The 25,212-nt window shown below is 33.7% G+C and overlaps 1 protein-coding gene across 4 annotated transcripts in view; it reads right to left on the bottom strand.

Annotated features, from left to right (window-relative positions):
• Positions 1 to 24,999, bottom strand: part of LOC128224739 (uncharacterized) — a 30,389-nt gene extending 5,390 nt beyond the window's left edge. For 2 of the 4 annotated variants that reach the window (XM_052934727.1, XM_052934729.1), the window contains exon 1: positions 2,174 to 6,234. The gene's annotated coding sequence lies outside the window, so the exon portion shown is untranslated. The other 2 variants (XM_052934726.1, XR_008259533.1) reach the window with 2 other exon arrangements.
• Between the last annotated feature and the right edge of the window lie 213 nt (positions 25,000 to 25,212).

Here is a 25,212-nt window from a genome sequence, read left to right as displayed (position 1 = left end):
AAAACTGCTGCCTGAAACATGTTCAATGATAGCCATTACATAGTGAAACCATCAGACACAAAAAACTGTTGCTTGAAACATTTTAAATGATAGACATTACATTGTGAAACCATCAGACACAAACAACTGTTTCCTGAAACATGTTAAATGATAGAAATTACATTATGAAACCATCAGGCACAAACAACTTTTGCCTGAAACATGTTAAATGATAGACAATACATTGTGAAACCATCAGAAACAAACAACTGTTGCTTGAAACATGTTAAATGATAGACATTACATTGTGAAACCATCAGACACAAACAACTGTTGCCTGAAACATGTTAAATGATAGACATTACATTGTGAAACCATCAGACACAAACAACTGTTGCCTGAAACATATAAAATGATAGACATTACATTGTGAAACCATCAGACACAAACAACTGCTGCCTGAAACATGCTAAATGATAGACATTACACGTTTCCTGGGTAAAGGTTTGATGAAACACTACCTTATACCGGAACCGAAGCCTGTGGCTGGTACTTTCAGGGCTTTTTTATCAAATATAGTGAAGAGCCTTAGAGGCCTAGCCTATTCGTTTGGGAAATTATAGCCTGTGCAATTCTACAATTGTATGTGCATTAACGGCATTAACGGCCAATATTGGGAGATGCCATATGCAATATTCCTTACTGTCTTCATAGTGTTTCCTATTAGTAATGACTGCAACCAGATTGACCAACAATTTAATAGAGAAAAATTGATGTGCATTAAAATCTCCATTAAAGTCCATAGTTTCATTTCGAATCACATTTACCTTTGGAGAAGTGTTTGTAGCTTTTAACCAATGAATAAGCCATCGCCAGCCCTTTATACATAATCAGAAAGGAAATATGCAGGTTACATGGTAGATGTGACCTGCCCCCATGACCTACAGTTAAATGATACCAATAAATAAGTTTCAAACCAGTATCCCTATTAGTTTTAACTAAATAACTTTAGCAAACAGGTTATATATTGTACCATTTGGGACCTGCACTTTTACCTCTTTGCTGAAAAGAATGCCGTATCCACACACCAATCAGTACAGTGCAGTTCAATGGTACTTATTCACTTTTACCAAGACGGTGTCTGTTTATTACCCATGTAATATTTAGCTTAATTAGCTTTCTCAGTATTACCTGCCATGAGCTGGGATATCATCAGGGTCTACGTCTCATGTTTTGGTGGCATACTTGAAATTTCTTTTAAATCCAGAACTTCCTTAAAGCTGCACTCTCACACATGACAGATTTTCAAATAGTGTCTCAGAATCAGCTGACTTTGGCAGTAATGCCTGCAATTCATTCATATAAGATAAGTCACAATATAATAGGTCTCAATAGAAAACTGCCGAAATTATGAATAAGCCATATTACGTGGACTTCCATTTGTGAATGCAAATATGAAAACCTGTGATCTAATCTGTTGTCAGCAGTCTTTTATCACTTTTTTCCTGAAATTTCCACAAAAATTGGCTCATTCCAAGACAATGAAAAAAAAGTTGCCAAAGCAGTCAATCAGTGAGGGTGCAGCTTTAAAATTTAGCCTTTATTACAATCATTAACTTCCTTGGTATTAATCTACATAGCATAACACTCTTGTTTGAGGGATCTACTGTATTGAGACTTTGCTTTTAAAAAACATCAGTCTAAGTTTATCCTCCTAGTCACAGAAATCCATTCTCATTCATCTGAGGTTTGACAATGATGAAACAAACTGTTGTACACATAGCATCATCGCTCTAGTGTGCACACGAGAATGCAGAGATCCTGCTTAGGCAATAAACAGTTAGATAAACAAATAGAAATAATGTAAATATATATAATAAAATTAAGCACCAATCAATGGTAACCAGCCCCCCCCCCCAGGTCCGGGGAATAGCGGGGACTTTGACTTTCGATCCAAGCCCCAGCGGGGACAAACTGCTCGCGAAACCCCCGCCAAATGCCCCCGTACCCAAGGGACTCTAGGTAAGGCCCATTCCCCGCTATATTTGGCGTGAAGACAAAACCACTGTATTCACCCGGCACTGCGGGGCAACCTGTGAGGTAAAAACACGGCCCATTTCCTCGGCTATCCCCGGTCTTTATCAACAGTAGTGTGTACATGTTTGTATGTAAGTGTAATTGAGCAAATACTTACATGTTCGTGAAATTGTAGACTGTGGTACAACCGGGAATTTACTGGAAGTAGGCGAAGATGTTATATCCCTTGCTTGATTCGACGGAATTAAACGAAAGAAAATCCGATTCCTTAGCTCCGTCCATTCACCTTCGTTTCTTTCCGTAACATTTACCATATATGGCATAGGCGAAATCGTCTATCCTTGTAATTCTGCACTTGTCAATTGACTTTTGCAAACCTGGACTTGTTTGACTGCAAATGTTCAGTTTACGAATGAGAGTGTCGACTGTAGGATTGCAGTTTTACATATGCATGATTCGGCTTTCTAAATTACATCATCAAATTGTTAAAGTCAAGTTATACGATCTATGTTTTAGTGAGTTTATACAGGGTAGATCTGACAAATATACATTTTGACTACTATAATGACAAATGTCAAATCAATACGGAAAAACTGACGAATAGAAACAACAAATAGCACGTCTACATTGACAAACGCAAGAGATATTTAGTACGATTAAGAAGCACATTTTGGGAATTACACGCCTGGACTTTTGGCAACGAATAGCTACCATGGCCCAGTTCTCATCTAAAGCCAACCAGGGACATCCGCATCAAGACACTACCCGATAGAACCCCCGTCAAGCATACTTCTGACACCAAACCTATTCAGTTGATGGAAATGACGACGTTCCACTAGCATACGATTTTCATTTTCACCCGGCTAGTTGTTTTTAAGTCGTCAAATACGGCAAGGGTATAACAGTCTTGAATATGTGTTGCAAGCCTATAGGAAGCACTATCCAGTTGAATTTGATCTTTTGTGTTCAGAACTCATTTCCTCTTATAAGAGGAATTGACCGTCTAGATCAACACATCAAAATCGCCGATGGATTACGTCCAAAAATCGCCCCTAACCTTAAAGAATTCGAGCTACCGGCAAACATGCGAAAGTGTAAGCTGTGGGTGAAGTATGCTTTGATATTATCGTTGCACGCAATTTCCGGCACCTACAGAGGCCCATACTGGAGCGGGCTCTGAAGAAAGTGAGACCTCTCCACGACGTTCTTATCCACTGAAGACCCATTGCGAACTCTGTTACTCATGGTATGTATGTGCATTCAATGCTTTTACCCATGTTGAAGGGGCTTCTTCCGAAAACCTTATGTATTTATGTCCACCGTTACAATTTTCCCCGGACATTGTACAGCTTTGGACCACTTCACACATATGTATTTCGATTTTATTCTGAAAGCGAACTGCTTTGACAGAGTACAAAAAGCGATTAAGTGTATACCAAGCAATAGGCTACAACTAGAGTCAGATGAACCACTCTTCCCCTTTCCCGGAAGAAGCCGGTCATTTTCAGCCGTAATAGGATGTGTTGCAGAGTCGATCTTCAGTATCAGGAAATCGTCTATAATTAAAAACCTACCTACAGGACTGGAAAATGCCAATAACTTCCATCATACCAAAGGAGCTGACAACACGTGGAATACAACTGCTGAGGTGTTCTGGCGTTACAAGCTGCCGGTGCTGTCTAACATTTTCCTTGAGTTTACAATATAATTGTTTTTTTCTAATAAAAAAAGTTAATTTCAGATATAAACATAACTCAAATGCCTTATGAACAAATCAGAAATACTATTTACTAAAGGAATGTTAACTGAATACGCTCGTTGAATAAATTGAATGTTTGTGTAAGATGTCAAATTTATTTATACGCCTTTAACATTGCGATTATTTTTTTCAGAATGGCAAATCCATTCGTTTTTTACTGCAAATAAAAACGCGAAATTTGCATTAAATTAATAGGAAAAATGTTGATTTCTTTGAAAAATTATCTTGTGGTCATTAAAAAATAGTGAAATAAAATACGACCTTAAATAAACTTTTATCCTATTATTCCGTGTTTTTGCCTTAGGTATTTCGTAAAATTGGAGCTTGATATAATTGAATTAGAATATAAGTTGAAATATCAGTGTAATTGAAATGAATGTATTGATAATATTTTATTTCCTTTTACAATCCCAACAAGACGATAATAGGAGTCGTATAAGACTAGCAATTTTGATGATTAATTAAAATAGTTTGCTACGTTATAATGGAAATAAAAGGGACAAGCCAAGCAGCAAATCTTTTAACTAAAACATGGTGTAAGGCAAACTGATCATGGCTTATGTTTAACTGAACTAATAAAGATTGCAAAGAACATTTAATACATACTATATTAATAACTAAATATATTTCTCGGTTCGTAAACCTTTTCAAATAAGTTTGTTTTTAGAATAATATATGTAGCAACGCCTATAACTAAAAACTAAATAAATTACTATAACTCGATTAATAATGCCACTATTAGTGGTCGAATTAGCTGAAAATGGCAGAAAATAATATTAGATATTTGCATATTATTTCATTAATTTTAATTCAAACAACGGCAGATTAAACAAACAGTATCAACATGCGTAAAATGCAATGTTTCAGATAATAGTTAATGACAATATGATAGACCATAAACATTCTAATTACGGTTGTTCCCGCCCAAGCTGTTAATAATGGCTGCGTCGTCGCAGTGAAATATAATAGCGTTGAACATATTGTTGGGGTATGTTAGCCGACTCGGCAATAAATGGCTCTCAAATGTTCTCGAGTTAACTGCTTATTACTCCTATTCCACACTCGCCGATGAAGTTAATCACAAATATTTTCTATGATATTCAGAGCTGGTGAGTTTGGTGGTAATAACGTTCACATTGTTAGCCTGTAGATTCGTGATTGTAGTTCAAGCTGTGTGAGCTGGTGCACCGTCTTGGAGCAGACGTAAATCCTGTTGCGTCTTTTCAAAAGCTATACTGGGCTTAAAGAATGTCGTTTGTATAATGGCATTTAACCTTTCCCCGCTTTCATGATGGACGCGCGACAGTCGTTTTCCAATAAACATAATCTCTTTTCGTTTTTATAAAGCACCGACCCGATTCCGCCAGTGCATCAGAGTGCAGGCTGTGCCCAACGTTCCCGCAGGGCCTTATGTCTCTGTGTGAAAACAATACTATTTAAGTTACGTCTCTACCGCATTTCGTCGAGAGTTTGCAGATGGTCTGCGAAGAAACGTTGCGTGTTTCTCCGGCAATCATGTTCGCCTTCTCTGTTGAAGATGGACTTGCATAGCGTGTCTTGTGCACAATTGTTTTTATCGAATAGTGTTCAAAAACGCGCGACGTTGAAGTGAACAGGACTATTTAAACTTGATTGTATTGCTACTTTTGATGGAAACCAAGTTAAAATAGTTTCATATGAATATTTTTATCTATTTTTGTTAAATAATATAAACTTACCTCAGAATAAGCAACTCTAGATCTTCCAACCCGAAATCTTTAATACGTTGTTTTATAAACATACGACTTATTTATTTTTGTTTTATTATTCTGTTGGCAGTTTAATAATACAAAATGACCACATGATTTAATTTCGCCCCAAACCATCAACTTCTCGGGCATTTTGCTTAGGTATGCGTTTTTCTGATGCTGATGTGACATAGCGTTTTGTTGAAATAAAACACGTGTATGTATGAGCATTGTAGCAATAGCAATACTATAGAAATAAGTAATAGATTGTTTGGTTTCCCTTTTGCAATCGTGCCAAGACGAGATGTAAGAGATAAAAAAAACAACATCTGTATTATGTATTGCTAAATTGCAGCCATTTAAATTTCTTTTGTAGTTTGAATCATATACTGATTAACATTCTACACAATCTTTAACATATCACTTCTACCGTGATAGTATATTCATGTGTGTTAGTTTTGATTTGGTTATTATTTAAGATAAAGAAGAGGGATTGGTTTAGTTATTCTATAGCCATGCTCTCACGCTGATATTGATATACGGAATGATGCGGTTGACGATATCTGCTAATTGCCGAAGAAACTTTTATTATAGTTCAGTTTTTGTCACAATCGAGCTAAAAACCTTAGTACCATCAATAAGTTTGCCATTGGATATATATAATATTAGAATAAGGAGCCGTTGATTACTTGTACACATATAACAATATTTACAATTAAGAAAATTATTGTACTAAAGGGATCACTTTTTTTTAATGTATCGTTCACAGTTCATTTAATCAATCAATCAATCAATCAATCAATCAATCAATCAATCAATCAATCAATCAATCAATCAATCAATCAATCAATCAATCAATCAATCAATCAATCAATCAATCAATCTATCTATCTATCTATCTATCTATATATCAATCAATAAATCATTCAATCAATCAATTAGTCATTTAACCCATTAAGTCGATGTGCAGTATTGTTTGTTAACAAAAACACATATTGTCGTATTCAGAAAATAAGCGAATTTACTCATATTTTAAATAATACGTGAATGCTTTTCAAAACATATTTTTTAGAAAATGGTTATGTGAGTCATAAAAATGAAAAAAAATGATTGATTTCAGTATGATTTCAGGTTTTAACAAAATCATGACACGGTTGCAAAATGAATCGTGGTATTTAAACTTCTATACCGATATCGGCAATCAATGATCAGTAGTTATTTGTTCAAGTACAACAACAAGGTATATTAGCTCGTTCCACAAATTGTCTCTTTACATTTCAGAAAATATATCAGTCGATCAATTGAATTCCGTATATTTTCAGAAATAAAGTAACAGATTGATGATCATAGATGGAAAACATTCGTTCAAGATTAAATGGCTTGTTATGAAAAACAATCATTAAAAACCAATTAAATTTAAGTGATGAAAACTTATTTTTTGTATGAAAATCAAAACGACCACCCTTAACTTTTTTATGTTTTGACCCTCATGCATTACTCGAAGTTACGAAATGCAACAAAATCGAATGTTATTTTTAGTATAATCTACAATTTACAGCGCACAACGTCCTTACGAAATTGCAAATCACGTGTTTTTCTGAATGACAAAAATAATATTTAATAATGTTTTATTGCATGAATGTAAATACAATGTAACAATCAATACAACATAACCAGGTTTGCATTGAATTTGAGACAAATAATTAATGATCAAACATGTGAAGGAACTGGGTCAAGAGTTATACCAACATAAGTTACGGCCCTCATAAGCGACCGCGAACCAAGCTAGTGATTGTTTATGGTCTATGAAAAATACCTGATTTAAACGTATCGGATATTTCTTAAATTCAATATAGTGGATATTAAAACAGAGTATTCCTTGCTCAGTGTGTGGATAATTTTCTGGATAGAAATAGTTGCCAAAAAATTGTTATATCAGTGAAAATGGATACTATAGTGAATTACATTAGTAAACAATATGGCGGACCTCCCATTGTTTTCATGCGAGAAACAAGTTTGCTTGGTGAAAGAATGCCTACAAAACAAGAATGGCTAAAACATGAGGAGTTATATGAAGCACTGGCTGATGTAATTGTCTGCACCCACATTACAGGGCTACAGAGAGTCCGAGGTATGTGGCGAATACACGTCGAAAATATTGACGATAAAGTTTCATTGCTAACTGAAGGGGTAACATTAAGAGGGAAAATGATAAAGTTGCTAAATACCAATCCCAATCGCTTAGATGGTGAGCAAACAGTTAGAATAAGAGTAAAAGATATACCACTTTCCGTTGACGATAGTGTTATTCTAAGATCTCTAGTTGCAGAGGATATAGATGTTATCACTATCATTCGGGAGAAACTTCGTGTCAAGGGTAAACTTACGAATTGTGAGAATGGTGATAGGCTGTGCATTGTGAAATCCAGCTCGCTCTCAGCAACCATGCCGAAGTTTATGGCTTTTGGACACTTTACGGGTCGTGTATTTCACCCCGGGCAAAATTCTGAGAACAAAGAACTTAAATGCAGAAAATGTCTAGAAACTGGGCACAAAATGATTGACTGTGAAAATGACTGGCGATGCCTTGATTGTCATCATATTGGTCACAAAAAGGGCGAATGCGAATTGGAAAGTAACCCTTCGAGCACCCCTCAACCAGACATAGAAGTCACTCAGATTCAGGACAGTATCCAACAAGCGGAACACAGTGAACCGTCCAGTCCACGGGGAAAGAAGAAAAAGCAGAAAAAAGGCGATTAAAGGTCAAAAGCCGATTGACGCTTTCGTAGGTATCGGAGCGGATAGTAAAGAGACACCAAACAAAGGGAAAAAGCCCATCGCATCGGAACGGTCACCGCCGACTCCCGCAGAAGTGTTAAACGATGAGTCAAAGAAATCTAGACTAAAGGATTGTGATACTCGTCTATAACTTTCCAAAATACGATCACATTTGTTTAATGGACTTAGATTTTGCTTTACGACGTAATTTGTTTTATATGCATTTTGTTATGATTTATTTGATAGATATAACTTACTCAAACACAACAAAGAGATGTTGTTTTTTACAACATATATATGTTTTTAATGTGTTTATATTGTCTAAATAGGAATTATTATTGCACTAGAAAATGTATTGCACTTTGTGATATATAATGTATTACACTACTACAAGTATTTATACTTGTATATGTGTGTATTATCATATCAATTAATATTATTTAATATGAATATAGACAGCCTAAAATCTCTGCCAAAAGTAAAATTAGAACTACCACTTTTTTATAAACGTGTTTTGGACGCTTTAATTGAAGTAAAAAATCTTGCTTTTGTTAATCTTCCAACATCCTTTACAGAAATAAGAAAGCAAATCGTATGGGGTAATCGCTTTATTAAAGAGAAGGGGAAATCACTTGTATTTAATAACTGGATCGAATCTAATTTTATATATGTTGACGATATATTCAAAGATGGAAAGATCAATGAAGCATTTATATTAAATAGATTACAATCAAAATCTAATTGGATATCTGAAATACACCGCTTAAAAAAATGCTATTCCAACAATTTGGAAACAAACATTAAACACGCATCATTCAATAAGAGCAAACGTTAGAACAGACTGTACTTTAGTATTACCGAACAAAATTAAGTTCATGAATAGCACTAACAAATGCATAAAACAACTTTTAATTGGCAAGAAATTCACAAAACCATACACACACACAGGTCATGGGAAACAGAATTTGATGATACTCATATTGAATGGAATTCGGTTTATTTTGTGTTGAATAAAAACATATTTGATAATCGAATCAAACAATTTAAGTTCAAATTGATTCATAGAATAACAGCTACTAATAAAAACCTATACACCTGGAAAATAAGATCTTATCTATTGTGTTGCGTGTGTAGATTTCGACCACTTTTTTATTCAATGTAGATATGTAGAACATTTCTGGAATGTTATAACTGGTATATTCAAGAGTTGTAATTTTGAACATTCATTTAAATCACTTAAATATATTGTTATAGGATAAAAAGTATGCAGTAAAGAATATAATGATATCAATATACTGCTAGCCTACATTGGATTTGCAATATATAAATCATATATGATGAGTAATAGACGCAGTACAAATATAAGCATAATTAACATTCTTAAGGCGAGATTAGAGACGCTTGTTTTATACCTGCCCTAAAATAATGAAAATCATAATATGATATTTATTTTTTTCGAAAAGCTTAAAATTTTGTAGAAAAATAGTGTTGTCGTTTTTATTGTGTTTTTTTTCTTAATTATCTTCTGTTGTTTTTACTATTTCGCTTTTATAAGTAGACTTCGTGAGAACTCCCATAATTTCAGTAGATATCATACTCATTAAGGACTTCTATGTTGATATAGATTTCCTTCTAAAATGAGTATTTGTTTTGTTGGTATTGGTTTCTTTTTTTTTTTTTTTTTTTTTTGTTTGTTTGGTTTTGCCTTATTTTGATACCTTTAAAATTTCCTTAATCAATCGATTTAAAATGTTAAATAATATAAACGACAGTATGTTTTATTTCAAGACACAAACACAAAAAGTTTTGATACTTACTGTCTTAAATGTACTCCGATATCCATAACCTTTGTGTTGCAATGTATACATATATATAGATAATATAAGATATATATATATTTATATATATATATATATATTTTTATTATTTTAACCAATAAACGGGCATCGGAAATGGTTCCAAAAAAAAAAGTTACGGCCCTCCCCCAAAACATCAAATTCGTTACCATGCAAAGGTGTTTTTAAAGTAAGATAGTAATGATGACATCAAATATATTGTTTATCGGTTTTTATTAAAAAAGTCATGTATTATATTATTGTTAAGATGTGAGCAAAAGAAATATTGAAAGAAAAGAGGGGTATGGAAGAACGCTCCTTCTTCTGATTTACTTCAAGCGATTGAGTTTCTTTCATGAAACATTGGACTTCTCAGACAGTTATAACGCCGAAAAAGCTATTAATTAGACCTAAAAATAATTTAGAAGAGCTCATTGTATGAGATTGTCTTGTGTTTTTAAAAAAAAATGTATTCGTTACTCTGTAAATAGTGCAAAATGGAAGAATCTTCGATTACTTTACAGTATGTACATTACGGCGTGTGTCAAACGTGATTGTGAAACAAGTCGGAATTCAAATCATTAAAGTAGTTTCTTAGTTTCGCATGATATACAGATAAGTGATGTTCCCCGCAAAGATAAAAAATGGTACTGCATTTTGCTTTTGCATGAGTATGCTCGCTCGTATGTTAAAATTAGTTCTTCTGTCGGACAATGAAACCCATCCTTCCCGTAATTCCTAGCAATTGGTACTGAGCGTGTGAGTCTGGTTGATTGTTTGTCACTGAAGGAATATACAATAGGTTACATATATCCATAATTTGATAAACCGTCGAGTGACCAGGAAGAAATCTCGACTGGTGCTTGTAAAAATGGTTTAATACAAATACTCGTTTAAGTGTTTAAAGATGATTCATTCCATTACTTTTCCAACACAACGTATCGACGATAGTGACATATAATTGGACAAAGAGTTGTGTCTACCCTTTTTAAAAGAGGCATTACATTTGCAAGTGTCCATTTTGTGGGATATAAATATATCTGAATAGATCTGTTCAAATAATAAGCAGTGGAATAAAAATTATGGATGAGGTATGTTTAAACATTCTATAACATATTTCGTCCTAACCACTTGCCTTATCAATGTCAATGCTGTCGAATACGTCTTTTCGTATTTCAGTCTCAGTTATATTAAATTTGAACTAATTCCCTATTCGTCGTCTTTAAGGAAGGATTGCTAAACATATATTATCATTGTCTATACTCAAAATAGAAACCAAAAGGTCATCGAGGGCACTTTCCTTTTCTGAATTAATTAATGAATAAGAATCATCCTTGTTTTGCAGTGGATGTATTGCATTGCCTATGCTGCTGTTTTGATTTACAAGCATTCTAACTGAAAATATTCAATATTTCTCTAGTAATTTCTCCAGTCTTTTCGGGCAAATGCTGTGATATTGTTTGCTCAGCGCTATGCTCCGGCCACTTGTCTACCTCATTAGCATATAAAGAATCAGTTACCTAGTTTGGAACTTCGTTGGTATTCCCAGAACAATTTCCTTTCACTTACGCATCATATGTACCTCTGAAATTTATCAGACATAATATTAAAGACTATTAAAGTTATATACTCAGTTTATTTTTTCTCTCATTATTGAATCCTTAGTGACACTGAAGGTTCAACTTCTATTACAATTGCATGTGTTTTACACGTTTTTGAATATATATGGGCAAAATGAGTAAGCTCATGTGACTTTTTATTTAATTCAAAATGAGGACGTGTTTTATTAATGGAAACGGTAGGTCGTCCGAAAATGGATTGCATTATTAAACAAGGACGTTAAATGAAAAGTCGTAGAACATGTTTTTTGTATTTTCTTTTAAAATAAATTCATTGTGTAATTTGACAGATATAATCATTACAAAGCATGCATCAAAAGTAACCGGGAATGCACGAATCGCTTGATTAAAATTAAAATTAAATATTTCCTTATTCCATGAATGATAAATCATTTTTAGGTCAGGATCGGGTTAACCTACTCCGACAATAATTTTGTTTGATACTATTTAGTTCGAACAAGACGTAGAACAAATTTCATTTAGAGTATATACAGGTTATTGTTTCATGTTAACATAGCCGATAGAGAAACGTTTTAATTAAAAAACAATGCATATTATACAAAATGTATATAACATTTTTACAAAACAAAAACTTTCAAGTATTCAAACTGTTTATATAATATGATTTTACGGGCGCAAATACAATATTTAACCACCAATATAATCGTATATATCATTCGAACAAGTACAAATTTAAATATTGCATACCTCACTATTGTAAAATGAAAAGATGGGTTGTTATTCACAGAAAGCGGGAAGAGCTCAACCGATAGACAGTTGTTTTTTTTATGAGAGTTATTGAATGAATGATAACAAAGAAGTCTTTATTGGTACTATTCATTAATCAGGTTTAAAGCCGTTGCACTGCAAGCGAGATTTAATTAAAGCTTCAACATTGCTGTGAGACGAAAATGGTCTGTTTGAAACAAATTAAACTTATGTAGTTGTTTTATATTTCAATCAATATGATTGGTATGCGGACCGTTCTGTATATTCATACATAAGGAATGGTTATGTTATTTTGTGTTGGTATTTGTTTTTCTTTCAATGCGTGCGGTCTTAAATGTGTGCCTACATACACTACTAATGTTTATACACGACTTCCATCTGTATGTCTCATCTCATTAGTAATGACTTTGTTGAATGCCTTTGAAGTGTGATTGCATTGGTACTCTCATATCATTCTTGATACTGGCTTCTAGTTTCAATTTAGGTTTTGATTGAATCGCGGTTGCAGCTTCTCCTGTAATGTTCATAAAAATACGTCCCTCCAATCCGTTAAACAGTTCATTCAACGCAAGTGGTAATACAAACAAGCCGAGTTTTAACAAAATCGTTATAACAAATTCCCTTAGCGTTACACTTCTTTTAAAGGGACTTATATTCTGTGCTAAAAATTTACTCAATCGTTCAACTAAGCTCCGGCATTTGTCCAATAGCTCCATTATATTCAGAACTTGACAGCTCACCGATATGCCAATGACGCATTCGGTACAGAAATGTTCACAGTTTTGATAAATCAAGTTATATTGTGTATCGCCGTCTGTTTTCAAAAAACGTTCTGCTTCTTGCGCAACTTCTTCGAATGTACGTTTAACAGAATCATATTTTCTGATCCGAATTGTGTCCATGTCGTATTCTAATTCTTCCTCTTGTATACGTTTCCCTCTACCGTGGTTCTTATAATGAGTGTGAATAACAACAAGTGTCGGTTTTTTGGCATTTAAATTTTGCTTTACCTTCACGATAATAGCATGGTGTCTGTAAGGGGAGCAGCCAGTCAATCCAACTTTTCCTGGGACGGAAATGTGCTGTCCCCTTTCCAGTTCTGCGGCATCAGCAGGCTTAACATCAGATATTTCTTTATCAAGTTTCTCTTTAAGTTCACCTAACTCAACAATATCAGAATAAAAGTCTTCCACTTGTATTATATCGTCAGTAGTTCTGGCCTTCTCTTTACATAATTCACTCCGAAATTTTGGTGATGTACAATCGGCTTTCAACGAATTATCCATTTATACATTTCGTTTCGGTGTTTCTGAAATGTTCAGAGACAACATGTTTTTGCATTGTTTGACGCAACATTGCTTCACAATATTGTTTTGTTTCTATTTTTTACTTCTATTATAATTTGAAAAGTATTTGGATAGAATTGTTTCGAATATGTTTGTGAAAAATAAAAGCTTTCGCTAGAATAAAAATAATACTTTATCAATTTCGTTTTCTACGCGGTTCTTTTGAAAGTATTGGTGCATGCTGATTTTCTTTATTTAAAGAACGTGTGTTATAATAGTTTTCTTTACTGTATTGGCATGGTATGATTGTTCAGTCGTGTCATTATTCCGAATTATTAGGAATAAAACATCAGATTGTTTGCCATGCATGTCAACGAACAAAACGAACATCACATGGGCAATGGTATAACAATAAGATTGAAATAACTATATTTATTTTATAAATATTTAATACTTACTGAATATCTTAAAGTCACACACAGTTTTTTTGTTATCTATCAAGCGCGAAGATATTTTAAACACTAAATGTTTAAAGTTTAACCACAAATATTGATTGGCAAATGAAGAGGTAAAAGAGTACAGTCTGTGCACATAAACTGGTTTAAACCCAAAGTAAATTTACATTTTACTGACCGTTCCAAGGCGGTACCTAACAATTCTTGATAAACATGCCAATTATTTGTATAAAAAAAATATATATATATAAAGTATGTATGCACTGTGCTGTTTGTGGAGTTTTGTGCTGTTCTTTTATGTTTCTTGTTAGTGAGTTTGTGTTTTATCCTTTTGGCGTTTGCCCAGTGCCACTAAACAGGGTTAATGTTTAAAGTGTGTGCTACTGAGCTTGTTTCTGTAGCTTTTTGCATAAATATTAAGACTGTGTGGTTATATAATTGCATAATAAAGAGCATCATTGTACTAAATCTTGGAACAAATAAAGAAAATATTATTAAAATAAAAAACGACAGGATTAGCTAAAATATTTTTCCAAATGATTACCTATGTAATATTTTAAAGAAAGAGACGTCAAATGCTGGAACATTCCTAGAATGACGGTTTAAAGATAAATTTAATCTGCAAAACTTTCATAAAAACAAAGTACTGAAAGTTTATCGACGTAGGGACACTCAATTCAACCTTATGGAAGGCAAGTATTCAAAGTATCGCCGCTATATACACGGTTTAAATAAAATCTAAGCAATTCATTGAGTCAATCTGCCCAACTACCGGGCAAAACATTATGTTTCTTTAAAAACATCACAATGAAAATCGGGATGAGCAAAACTATTAACAATCACCGATTTCCGACTAATATTGTACTTTGATATATTATCATAATAACCTTTAAAAACTTTTAGGACAGGTTTCCTAAATTTAGTATATAACATAAAATAAAACAGAAAAGACAACAGAAAAAACACTTAATATGTGCTTAATAATAAACAGACAAGCTATAACAATCGACAGCTATCTGCAGAAGACATGAAAACGTACAACTAACCTTTTTTTATAAACACAATAAGTAGTATGATTTATTAAAATTTCGACTACATCCTCCTTTAATACGATGGGATAAATCAATGAAAGAATAAAAAAATGCTCGTAGACCTATGCAAATACGTATGACATAAAATACATAGGCCGTCATTGAATTTTTGTTATCAAATACTTGACGTATACTTCCGTGTAAATCTGCCACATTTTCAAGACAACTGAATGTCGTTTTTGAAATAAGCTGGCACACCGTCTGAATGTTTTCAAAACTTAAGTAATTGACGATCATATCTAACTAATTAGTTCAATTAAAATTAAGAGATTTATTTTACTGGTTTGACGAAACTGAACAATTGTTTTAATAATGAAATACATGTTTCTGAAAATATATCAATGAAAATTTAAATATCTTATATCTTGAGTCTACATCCTGGATGTGGATGTAAAATAAGCCTGCAATACAAACTATAAACCTAGGTAATAATCAGATATGATGTCTCTCAATTAACCATTATTAGCTACTACAGTGATGTCCGAAAAGTTTTAAGAATGTGTGGATTTATTTGTTATAAATCAGCAAACACTATATAGCCGTATACATTTATATATTCTTGCATAAGTTTTTCTTTTATAAAATTATGTAATTACATACTAAGTAATGAAATGGTTGTTAAGACAACCCATGTAGCGCCTCATAGATCACATTAAAATTGACATGTTCGAAATAGACTGAATATACTACTCCGTCTCAATAATAGACGCCAAAACGTCACTATAAAACATATGATGACATTATGAAGTCAGCTACATCACTGTGTACAATTTTGCCGTCATCTAACTGTCAACAAGCTTGTTACTGTCACCGGAAATAGATAGGTATTTCCAAGATGTTTGCAAAAATTCTGACGTTGACGTAACGCATTGAGCAGCGCGCCGTGATCAAACTTTGTGTTTACAACGGTATGACTCCTACAAAAACTTGTTTCTTACACGAAATAAGTAGAAGCCAACTTGTTCAAGGGGTTTGATATTTCGCGGACACAAACGTTTTATTGACGGCATGAAAACGCGAGCGATTAAAAGCTGAACGACAGGCCGTCAGATCGGCAGAGGACAGTCAGGGAAATTGGCGACTCCGTTCAGCTAAATATGACAGTTTTTCATTATATCAAAGTATAACATCTCATATTATAAAAAGTAAGTGCCAGATGAGTCCCAAGGCTGTTTTTTACAGAGGAAATGCGGTCCGTATAACGGCCTCCCGTGAGTTCATCCTAGATACGAACGGAGGAAGAAACTTTTAAAGGTTTGTTAAAACATACTGAACAAATGTACACAGTGACTTTTAGCCATCATTGCTATAATATATCCGTGAATGCATAATATCTGATTTATACAAATGTTTAAAATATTGTATTTTAAACGCCGTGCTAGATTGTTTTGGTTTGTCTGAAATTTACTCAACCTAACTATCTTATTGTCACTTTAACGATCGTTGACTACTATTTTACCTTTATTTTCATTTTTTTCATCTATAATGCAGACTTAAAATATGTGCTATTTATAACATATTTATCCATTGATATACACTCAATAAATTAACATGTAATTCTTTCTTAAAATAAATGACATTCTTTGTCAAACCTGTAATAAAACATTTTTAATTGATATAGTTTGAATATATTTTTGTATAAGTATGATCGTCAATATCGATAACGTAACAAAAACCTGGGCTTTTCAAACATTTGAATTTTTTGCCGGCTATTTAAGGAAAACGTTATTCAGCTAGTTTCTCGACCAATTATTTAAATTTAACAAAAAAGCCCTGGTATCTAGTGCCAAACGTTTTTTGAATACGATACACGTTTTAGCTTGACTATTCAAAGAATAAGGAGACCTATACTTCTCACATAAGCGTCGGCGTCGGCGTCACCCCTTGGTTAAGGTTTTGCGTGCAAGCACACATAGGTAAATATCTCAGCAACTACTTGAGGTATTGCATTGAGACTTTATACAATGGTACTCAACCATCCAATCTACTTAAATAACTAAGTTAGATAACTCCAGTTTGCATTAAATTTTATTCGACATAGAAATTCTTGTTAAGGTTTTGCGTGCAAGCATACATAGGTTAATATATCAGCAACGACTTAAGGTATTGCATTGAGACTTGATTCAATCGTATTCAGCCATCCATCCTACTTAATTAACCAAGTTAGATACATATAGTTTGCATTTAATGCAAATAATAGGCCTTTATTATTTGACTTAGAAATTCTGGTTAAGGTTTTGCGTGCAAGCACACATAGGTCAATATCTCAGCAACTGCTTGAGGTAATGCATTGAGACTTGATACAATGGTACTCAACCATCCAACCCACTTAATTAATTAAGTTAGATAACTCTCGTTTGCATTTAATGCAAATAATTGCCCTTTATTATTCGACTTAGAAATTTTGGTTAAGGTTTTGCGTGCAAGCACACATTGGTTATTATCTCAGCAACTACTTGATGTATTGCATTGAGACTTTATACAATGGTATTCAACCACCCAACATCATTGAATGACGAAGTTAGATAACTGTATTTTGCAAATAATGGCCCTTTTTAATTAAACTTAAAAAGTCTGGTTAAAATTCTGCATGTAACCACATTTATGTTGATATCCCAGCACCATGATATCCCAGCACCTGTAAAGATGCAGAAACAATCTTTAGAAATCGGCAACTTTCTGAAAGAAACATACTAACGTAGAATATCCTTTGTTCTGATCGCCTAAAATATTATGTTGTGTGTTTTTATAACTATTTGGTATATTCATCCTTTAAATAAGTACATACAATAAAAGAATGAATGAATGATTAAATACATATCAAACAAGAGCTGTCACAGAGCAAAACGCAAAACCTTAACCAGAATTTCTCTTTTCAATGTAAAGACTGAAAAGTTTTGGCGAAACATGCATGGATCACTGTTAGATTAGATTTCAATGCAATACATGAAGTGCTGATATGTTAACCTTAATGTGGTACCATGGATAATTTTAACCAGAATTTTTAAGTCTAATAACAAAAGGCCATTATTTGCAAAATACAGTTATCTAACCTGGTTATTCAATTACGTTGGGTGGTTGAATACCATTGTATAAAGTATCAACGCAATACAGCAAGTAGTTGCTTTGATATTATCCTATGTGTGCTAACATGCAAGACCTTAACCAGAATTTCTAAGTCTCATAATAAAGGGGCGAAAAATATATAATATAAAAGGTAGAGTTATCTTACTTGTTTCAAGAAGAAGGATTAATGGTTTGGAGCCTGAGTGAAAAGTTTCGATGCAATACATGATGTATTCGCTGAGGTATTGACTTAAAAGTGGTTACATGCAAAACCTTAACCAGAATTTATATGTCAAAAAAGGGGCCATTATTTGAATTTAATGCAAACTAGAGTTATCTATCTTGGGTAATTAAGTAGGTTAGAAAGTTGAGTACCATTGTATACAGCCGCAATGCAATACCTCAAGTAATTGCTAAGATATTGACCTATGTGTGCTTACACGCAAAACATTAACCAGAATTTCAATGCGAATACATAAGGCCAATTATTTGCATTAAATGCAAACGAGAGTTATCTTACTTGGTTAATTAAGTAGGCTGGATGGTTGAGTACCATTGTATAAAGTTTCATTGCAATACCTCTAGTAGTTACTGAGATATTAACCTGTATGTGCTTGCACGCAAAACCTTAACGAGAATTTCTAAGTCAAATAATAAAGGCCTAATATTTGCATTAAATGCAAACTAGAGTTTTCGAACTTGGTTAATAAAGTAGGATGGATTGTTGAGTACCATTGCGTCATGTCTCAATGCAATACCTCAAGTAGTTACTAAGATATTAACCTATGTGTGCTTGCACGCAAAACCTTAACCAGAATTTCTTAGTCGAATAATAAAGGGCAATTATTTGCATTAAATGCAAACTAGAGTTATCTTATTTGGTTAATAAAGTATGTTGGATTGTTGAGTACCATTGTATCAAGTCTCAATGCAATACCTCTAGTAGTTACTGAGATATTAACCTATGTGTGCTTGCACGCAAAACCGTAACGAGAATTTCTAAGTCAAATAATAAAGGCCTATTATTTGCATCTAATGCAAACAAGAGTTTTCTAACTTTATTTATTAAGTAGGTTTGATAGTTGAGTACAATTGTATAAAGTCTTAATGTAATACCTCAAGGAGTTGCTGAGATATTAATATATGTGTGCTTGCACGCAAAACCTTAACCAGTATTGTTAAGTCGAATGATAAAGGAAAATTATTTGCATGAAATGCAAACTAGAGGTATCTAACTTAGTTAATTAGGTAGTTTGGATGGTTGAGTACCATTGTATCAAGTCTCCATACAATACCTCAAGTAGTTACTGAGATATTAACCTATGTTTGCGTGCACGCAAAACCTTAACCAGAATTTCTTAGTCGAATAATAAAGGCCTATTATTTGCATTAAATGCAAACTAGAGTTTTCTAACTTGATTAAATAAGTAGGTTGGATTGTTGAGTACCATTGTATAAAGTCCCAATGCAATACCTCAAGTAGTTGCTGAGATATTGACCTATGTGTGCCTCCATGCAAAACATTAACCAAGGTGTGACGCCAACGCCGACGCCGACGCTTGGGTGAGTAGTATAGCTCTCCATATTCTTCGAATAGTCGAGCTAAAAATACCCAGAAGCAAAGAGTAACCAGATATTATCACTTCCATGTCTTAATCATGGGAAAGAATAAACCTGTTTTGTGTTGTTGTTCCATGTTTCCTGTTTTGTTTTTGTGTTCTACGCCTTTGGCGTTTACCTTGTGCAAATAAACTTTTGGCTATTGGGCTTGTTTCTATTTTTTTTACATAAATATTGATGCTAAACCAATGAGGTACCTTACTCATTTTAATAATCGCCAAAGTTTCGATCCCATTAGACTACTTAATTTTGTTTGGTTTGGTTTGGAAGCGAAAAGAAAATGATAATCATAAATATAGTAAATGACATTAATAGTTCTACGTATTACTTTTGTCTGGCCCCGATTTCTAGAAAAAATCCTAAGTCTAACATGTCTAAGTTGAATACTTCATTTAGCTGAACTACGTTTTTAAACATGATTTGTATAATTAAACCTTAAACATTCTTCCCTTATTTTTTCAGAAAATGTAAATAAATACTTGTACGTTCTGTTAACGGTATTGATTTTGATAGACGAACCATTCAATCCTGAACAAATGTTTTCCAACTAAGTAACACGATACTCAAAAGCTTGTCAAACGATATTCACACTGAAATAGTATGAATACAAAGAGAGTCATTAAATTTTGCAACTGTGTCATGATTTTCGTAAAATGCATTTGTTTGCAGTCTGATCGGAATTCTTTCTTCGTATAAATGATTCACCATAGCATTTTCTTAATTAACCAATTTAATTGAAAAACAAATACGAATTATAGTTAGCAATAGATAGCTTTATATAGTTTTGTATAACTGTATTTGTTAATATTCAACGCTTATCTGATTACTTACTTATTTCAGAATCATATTTTAATCGTAAAATGAAACAATGCGTGCACTTAAAACAATATTTCTGTACAATAAATTAACATAGGCATTATATTAACCAAGGGCTCCTCTTTTTAATCAAACAATGATACTAATCCGATTGGTTGATTTATTCATTATTTGATTGATAGATTGGTTAATTGATTGGTTAATTCATTGAGTGATTGATTGATTGATTGAATGACTGATTGATTGTATAATTGAATGATAATTCAATTCTTATTTCAAACCGATAAATCGTTTAGTCGGTGTTACTAAAATTGATAAAACAGGTTTCGTTTTGTTCAAGTAATCAAAGGATCATAAACATAAACAATGGCAAATTAAACGATTGTATTGAGTTTATATTTATAGAAGCATGGTATGCGAGAAGCGGTACCTTTACCACTTGACCTGACAATTGCATATCGCTAGGGATATGAACAAACATTATGGCCACGTTATGTTTTATGTGATAGTTCGTATGTCTCAACAATGGGAGAGGGGGGGGGGGTTGCAGCGTTTTGAGTAGCAGTGGGGTAGCGTGAACATGTATGTAAAGTCATGATAAGTGTGTCCAATATACTTTATACCTGAATGTATGAAGTATTTAAAAAGTGGAATGCATGTTGCTGTATAATTGATTATCTTCTGCTAGTATGCGCTCAGATAAAGTCACTATACAGACTGTTCGTATTTTCGAAAATATACCTTATAGATTTTTTTCAGCTGCAAAAAGAATGTTATTTGTTAAAAGGCCCATCCTTCAAAAGTCCATCAAAGTTAACACTAAGTTTAAATGTAGCTCTTTGCTTTTTCGAATCTCTTGGCCTACATGTGACGGTACGGGTATGGTTCTGTGGTATAACATTTTTTGTGAATGTCATTGAAAATGGCGTATTTAGCAAAAGTGGAATATAGCCTAGCCTTGAACGAAAATAAACACAAAACTAAGTGTAAAAATTGCCAAAGAAATTGACAGCACTTCATTTGACGTGTCTGCCCTGAAATCCTACGCAAAGTGGAAATTGCAAGATAAAACTGCTCTCCAGTACCACCAAGTGATATACTTTCTGAAAATAAATGTATATTTCTTCTTAGATATGAATGATAATGTTTTTCACAACAAGGAGTGAGTCTTCTTTTTAATTGAACTAGTTTTAATAGGTATGGCGTCAGTAACGGATACGTATCAATTACTAAGATGTATACATGTAAACATTCAGAAGGTTTGCCAACTATTTTTAGAAAACGAATTTCAGCATTATTTGAAAATGTGTCAGATTAACAAGGAAGTTTATAAGTATTTCATTAAAAAAACATAAATAAAATTACATCCTATGTATTTGTAAAGTATTTTAATAGGTTTACAAACAATATGTATTATGTATTCATTCATTCATTTATTTTATTGTGTTTATTTTAAGTGTAAACTTTTCAGTCAAATAATAAAGGCCTATTATTTGCATTATATTCAAAAAAGTGTCACTAACTTCATCAATTTAGTAGGTTAGATAGTTGGAAAAAACATATCTAAAGTTCAATGCAATCCATGATGTATTTACTGAGATTATGACTTTAAAGGTGCTTACATGCAAAACCTTAACCGAGGTGTGACGCCGACGCCGATGCTTGGGTGAGCAGTATAGCTCTCCTAATACACTGATAGTCGAGCTAAAAACAACAGGTATTTTGACTACCGTATTTAGATCTGGTGTATGAATAAAAGCAATTAACTAAAAGTCTAGACATTGCAAACAAGCTTTATGTCAAAGCGTATATTAGATTATGAGTTCAGTAAGTTTGGATCTAATGGTGTAGGAATTTGGCTGGCGTGCAAGCGTATTGGCATTTAATTGTTAAACTTTGACAAGAGTATTGGAATGCACCACACGCATGATTGCTATCTTTAAAATTAAGACGAAAACGTTTTTTTTTTTGCTATTTCATATGCGTTACCTAAATTTAAATATGATGTGTTTCATGTATGACAAACACAAGCTAACTTTGTTTGACATTTGAATGATATCCTACGAGCATTGAAATAAATGATGTAAATAATAGAGGAAAACAAATGTGGTTAATGAAGTAAAATTCGATGACCTTTCTACCTAGATACACATTTTTATTTGTTATTACCTTGTGAATACATAAAACACGTTTTCCATTTTGAAACGCGCAACACTGATTTAGAGCAACGTAGCGTGCTCCAGGTAGTAGTAGTAGAATTATTATTATTAATAGGAGTAGTAGAAGTAGTAGTGGAAGTGGTGGCAGTGGCAGTGGTAGTAGCAGAGGTTTTGGTGGTGTGATGATGGAGGAGGAGGTGTTGGTGGTGGTTAGTGGTGGTGGTGGTGGAGGTGGTGGTAGTGGTAGTGGCAGAGGTTGTGGTGGTGTTGTGATGGAGGAGGTGTTGGTGGTGGTTAGTGGTGATGTTGGTGGTGGTTGTTGGTGGTGGTGGCTGAGGTGGTGGTAGTGGTAGTGGCAGTGATAGTAGTAGAAGTAGTAGTAAACAAGAGCTGTCACAGTATGTGACGAATGCCCCCGAATGTGACATTGACCTATGAACAAGGTCAGTACATGAAAAGTTAAAGATCAAACAAATACATATTTCTAGCACACCGGATAGGCATTTCCGGTGTCGTCAGCCGTGCTGGAAAATCCCATCTGGCATCCCCCCATGCCAGATGAGTCACGCGCTGTGACGTAATACGTTTTATCTCTTTTATTATATCCTTTAAGTAACCATGATTATGAGATTTCAATAGATGAGTTCCATAAACATTAACTTTGCAAAAATATATCTTCACAACAACGAAATAACCCTTCAAAGACTTGATATCGAAGGAACTTTTTGACGTTGACAGTGAATAAAAATACTGCGCGTCATGACGTCAGTAAACATTATCACACGCGCTTTTTGGTGAAATGTACAAAAATGAGCTTTTTATGCAGTTTCTTCACAAAAAAATAATAAAGATATGCTAGAAAAAATATCTATCATGTGTATCCGTTCCGGATAGAAAAATCCGACCCTCGGGCACGCTGCGTAGCCGGTAACTCGGCAAGCCTCGTTACCAGGCAACGCAGGTGCCCTCGGGTCGAATTTTTCTATCCGGAACGGGAACACATGACAGATATTATTAGGCAAGTTATTTTAAATTGCCTCTGAACATAAAAATACCACCCATACTTGACAACCTACATTCTTATGACCTTATATTCAGCATTCCATTGTGAATATACACACTAAGTGTATCTTTCACCTTAGAGGTAGGGACATGGGTCTTGCACGTGACACATCGTCTTGGTATGTCGAACACATGTGGCAAGTTATTTTATTATCTGACCATACAAGGGAAAGTTACAGTCCGGACACGATAATCTATACTCTATGTCCTTATATGCAACATTCTATTGTGAATAAACACCTAAGTGTGACCTTGACCTTAGAGGTATGGACACAGGTCTTGCACGCGACACGTCGTCTTGGTATGTCGAACAAATGTGGCAAGTTATTTTAAAATCTGTCCATACAAGGGAAAGTAACAGCCCGGACACGACAATCTATACTCTATGTCCTTATATGCAGCATTCCATTGTGAATAAACACTAAGTGTGACCTTGACCTAGGAGGTAGGGACACGGGTTTTGCACGCGACGCGTCGTCTTGGTATGCCGAACAAATGTGGCAAGTAATTTTAAAATCTGTCCATACAAGGGAAAGTTACAGCCCGGACATCAGTTATTGAGCCGGACACACGGACGGACGGAAGGACGGACGGACGGACGGTGCGATTTTAATATGCCCACCTTCGTGGGCATAATTAAAAAACTTCTTTGTCAATTTGAAAAATCAGTCATACACGTATTCGTATTTCCAGTAACTTGCGAATTCGATAACGTGTTTTGAAATAAAGAGCATATGTTAATTTAAAAAATATTTTAACTTATGTACTCACTTGATTGGAACATCTTTACAAAACTAGATTGTACCAGTCCAGTTGCTTTTACAGACACAATGTATACTTTGTAGAAATTGTCTTTGTCTATTTTAATCCTTTTGTGAAAGAAATAAAATGTTTATCGTCCAAAATTGTAATATACTTAACAAAGATTTTGCGTCTCGTTCGGGTATCACAATACAAAAACCGGATCGATTAACACTCATATTTTCAGAAAATGTAAATAAAACACCTATATTTACTTCCGTATTTGCTACGTAAATGTAAACTACACCATTAATTTTGTATTTTTAGAAATTGTTATTAATACACACATGAGAGCGAAACATTTGAGTTTACACACTCAGCCGTGAATGAACTTTTGTACTGATTGATATTTGGGTAAGATTGGGTCATTTTATAATTTCAAACATAGCT

Source organism: Mya arenaria, chromosome 17 (assembly GCF_026914265.1).
Source record: "Mya arenaria isolate MELC-2E11 chromosome 17, ASM2691426v1".
NCBI classification, from domain to species: Eukaryota; Metazoa; Mollusca; class Bivalvia; order Myida; family Myidae; genus Mya; species Mya arenaria.
This window is presented reverse-complemented; position numbering and strand designations above follow the sequence as displayed.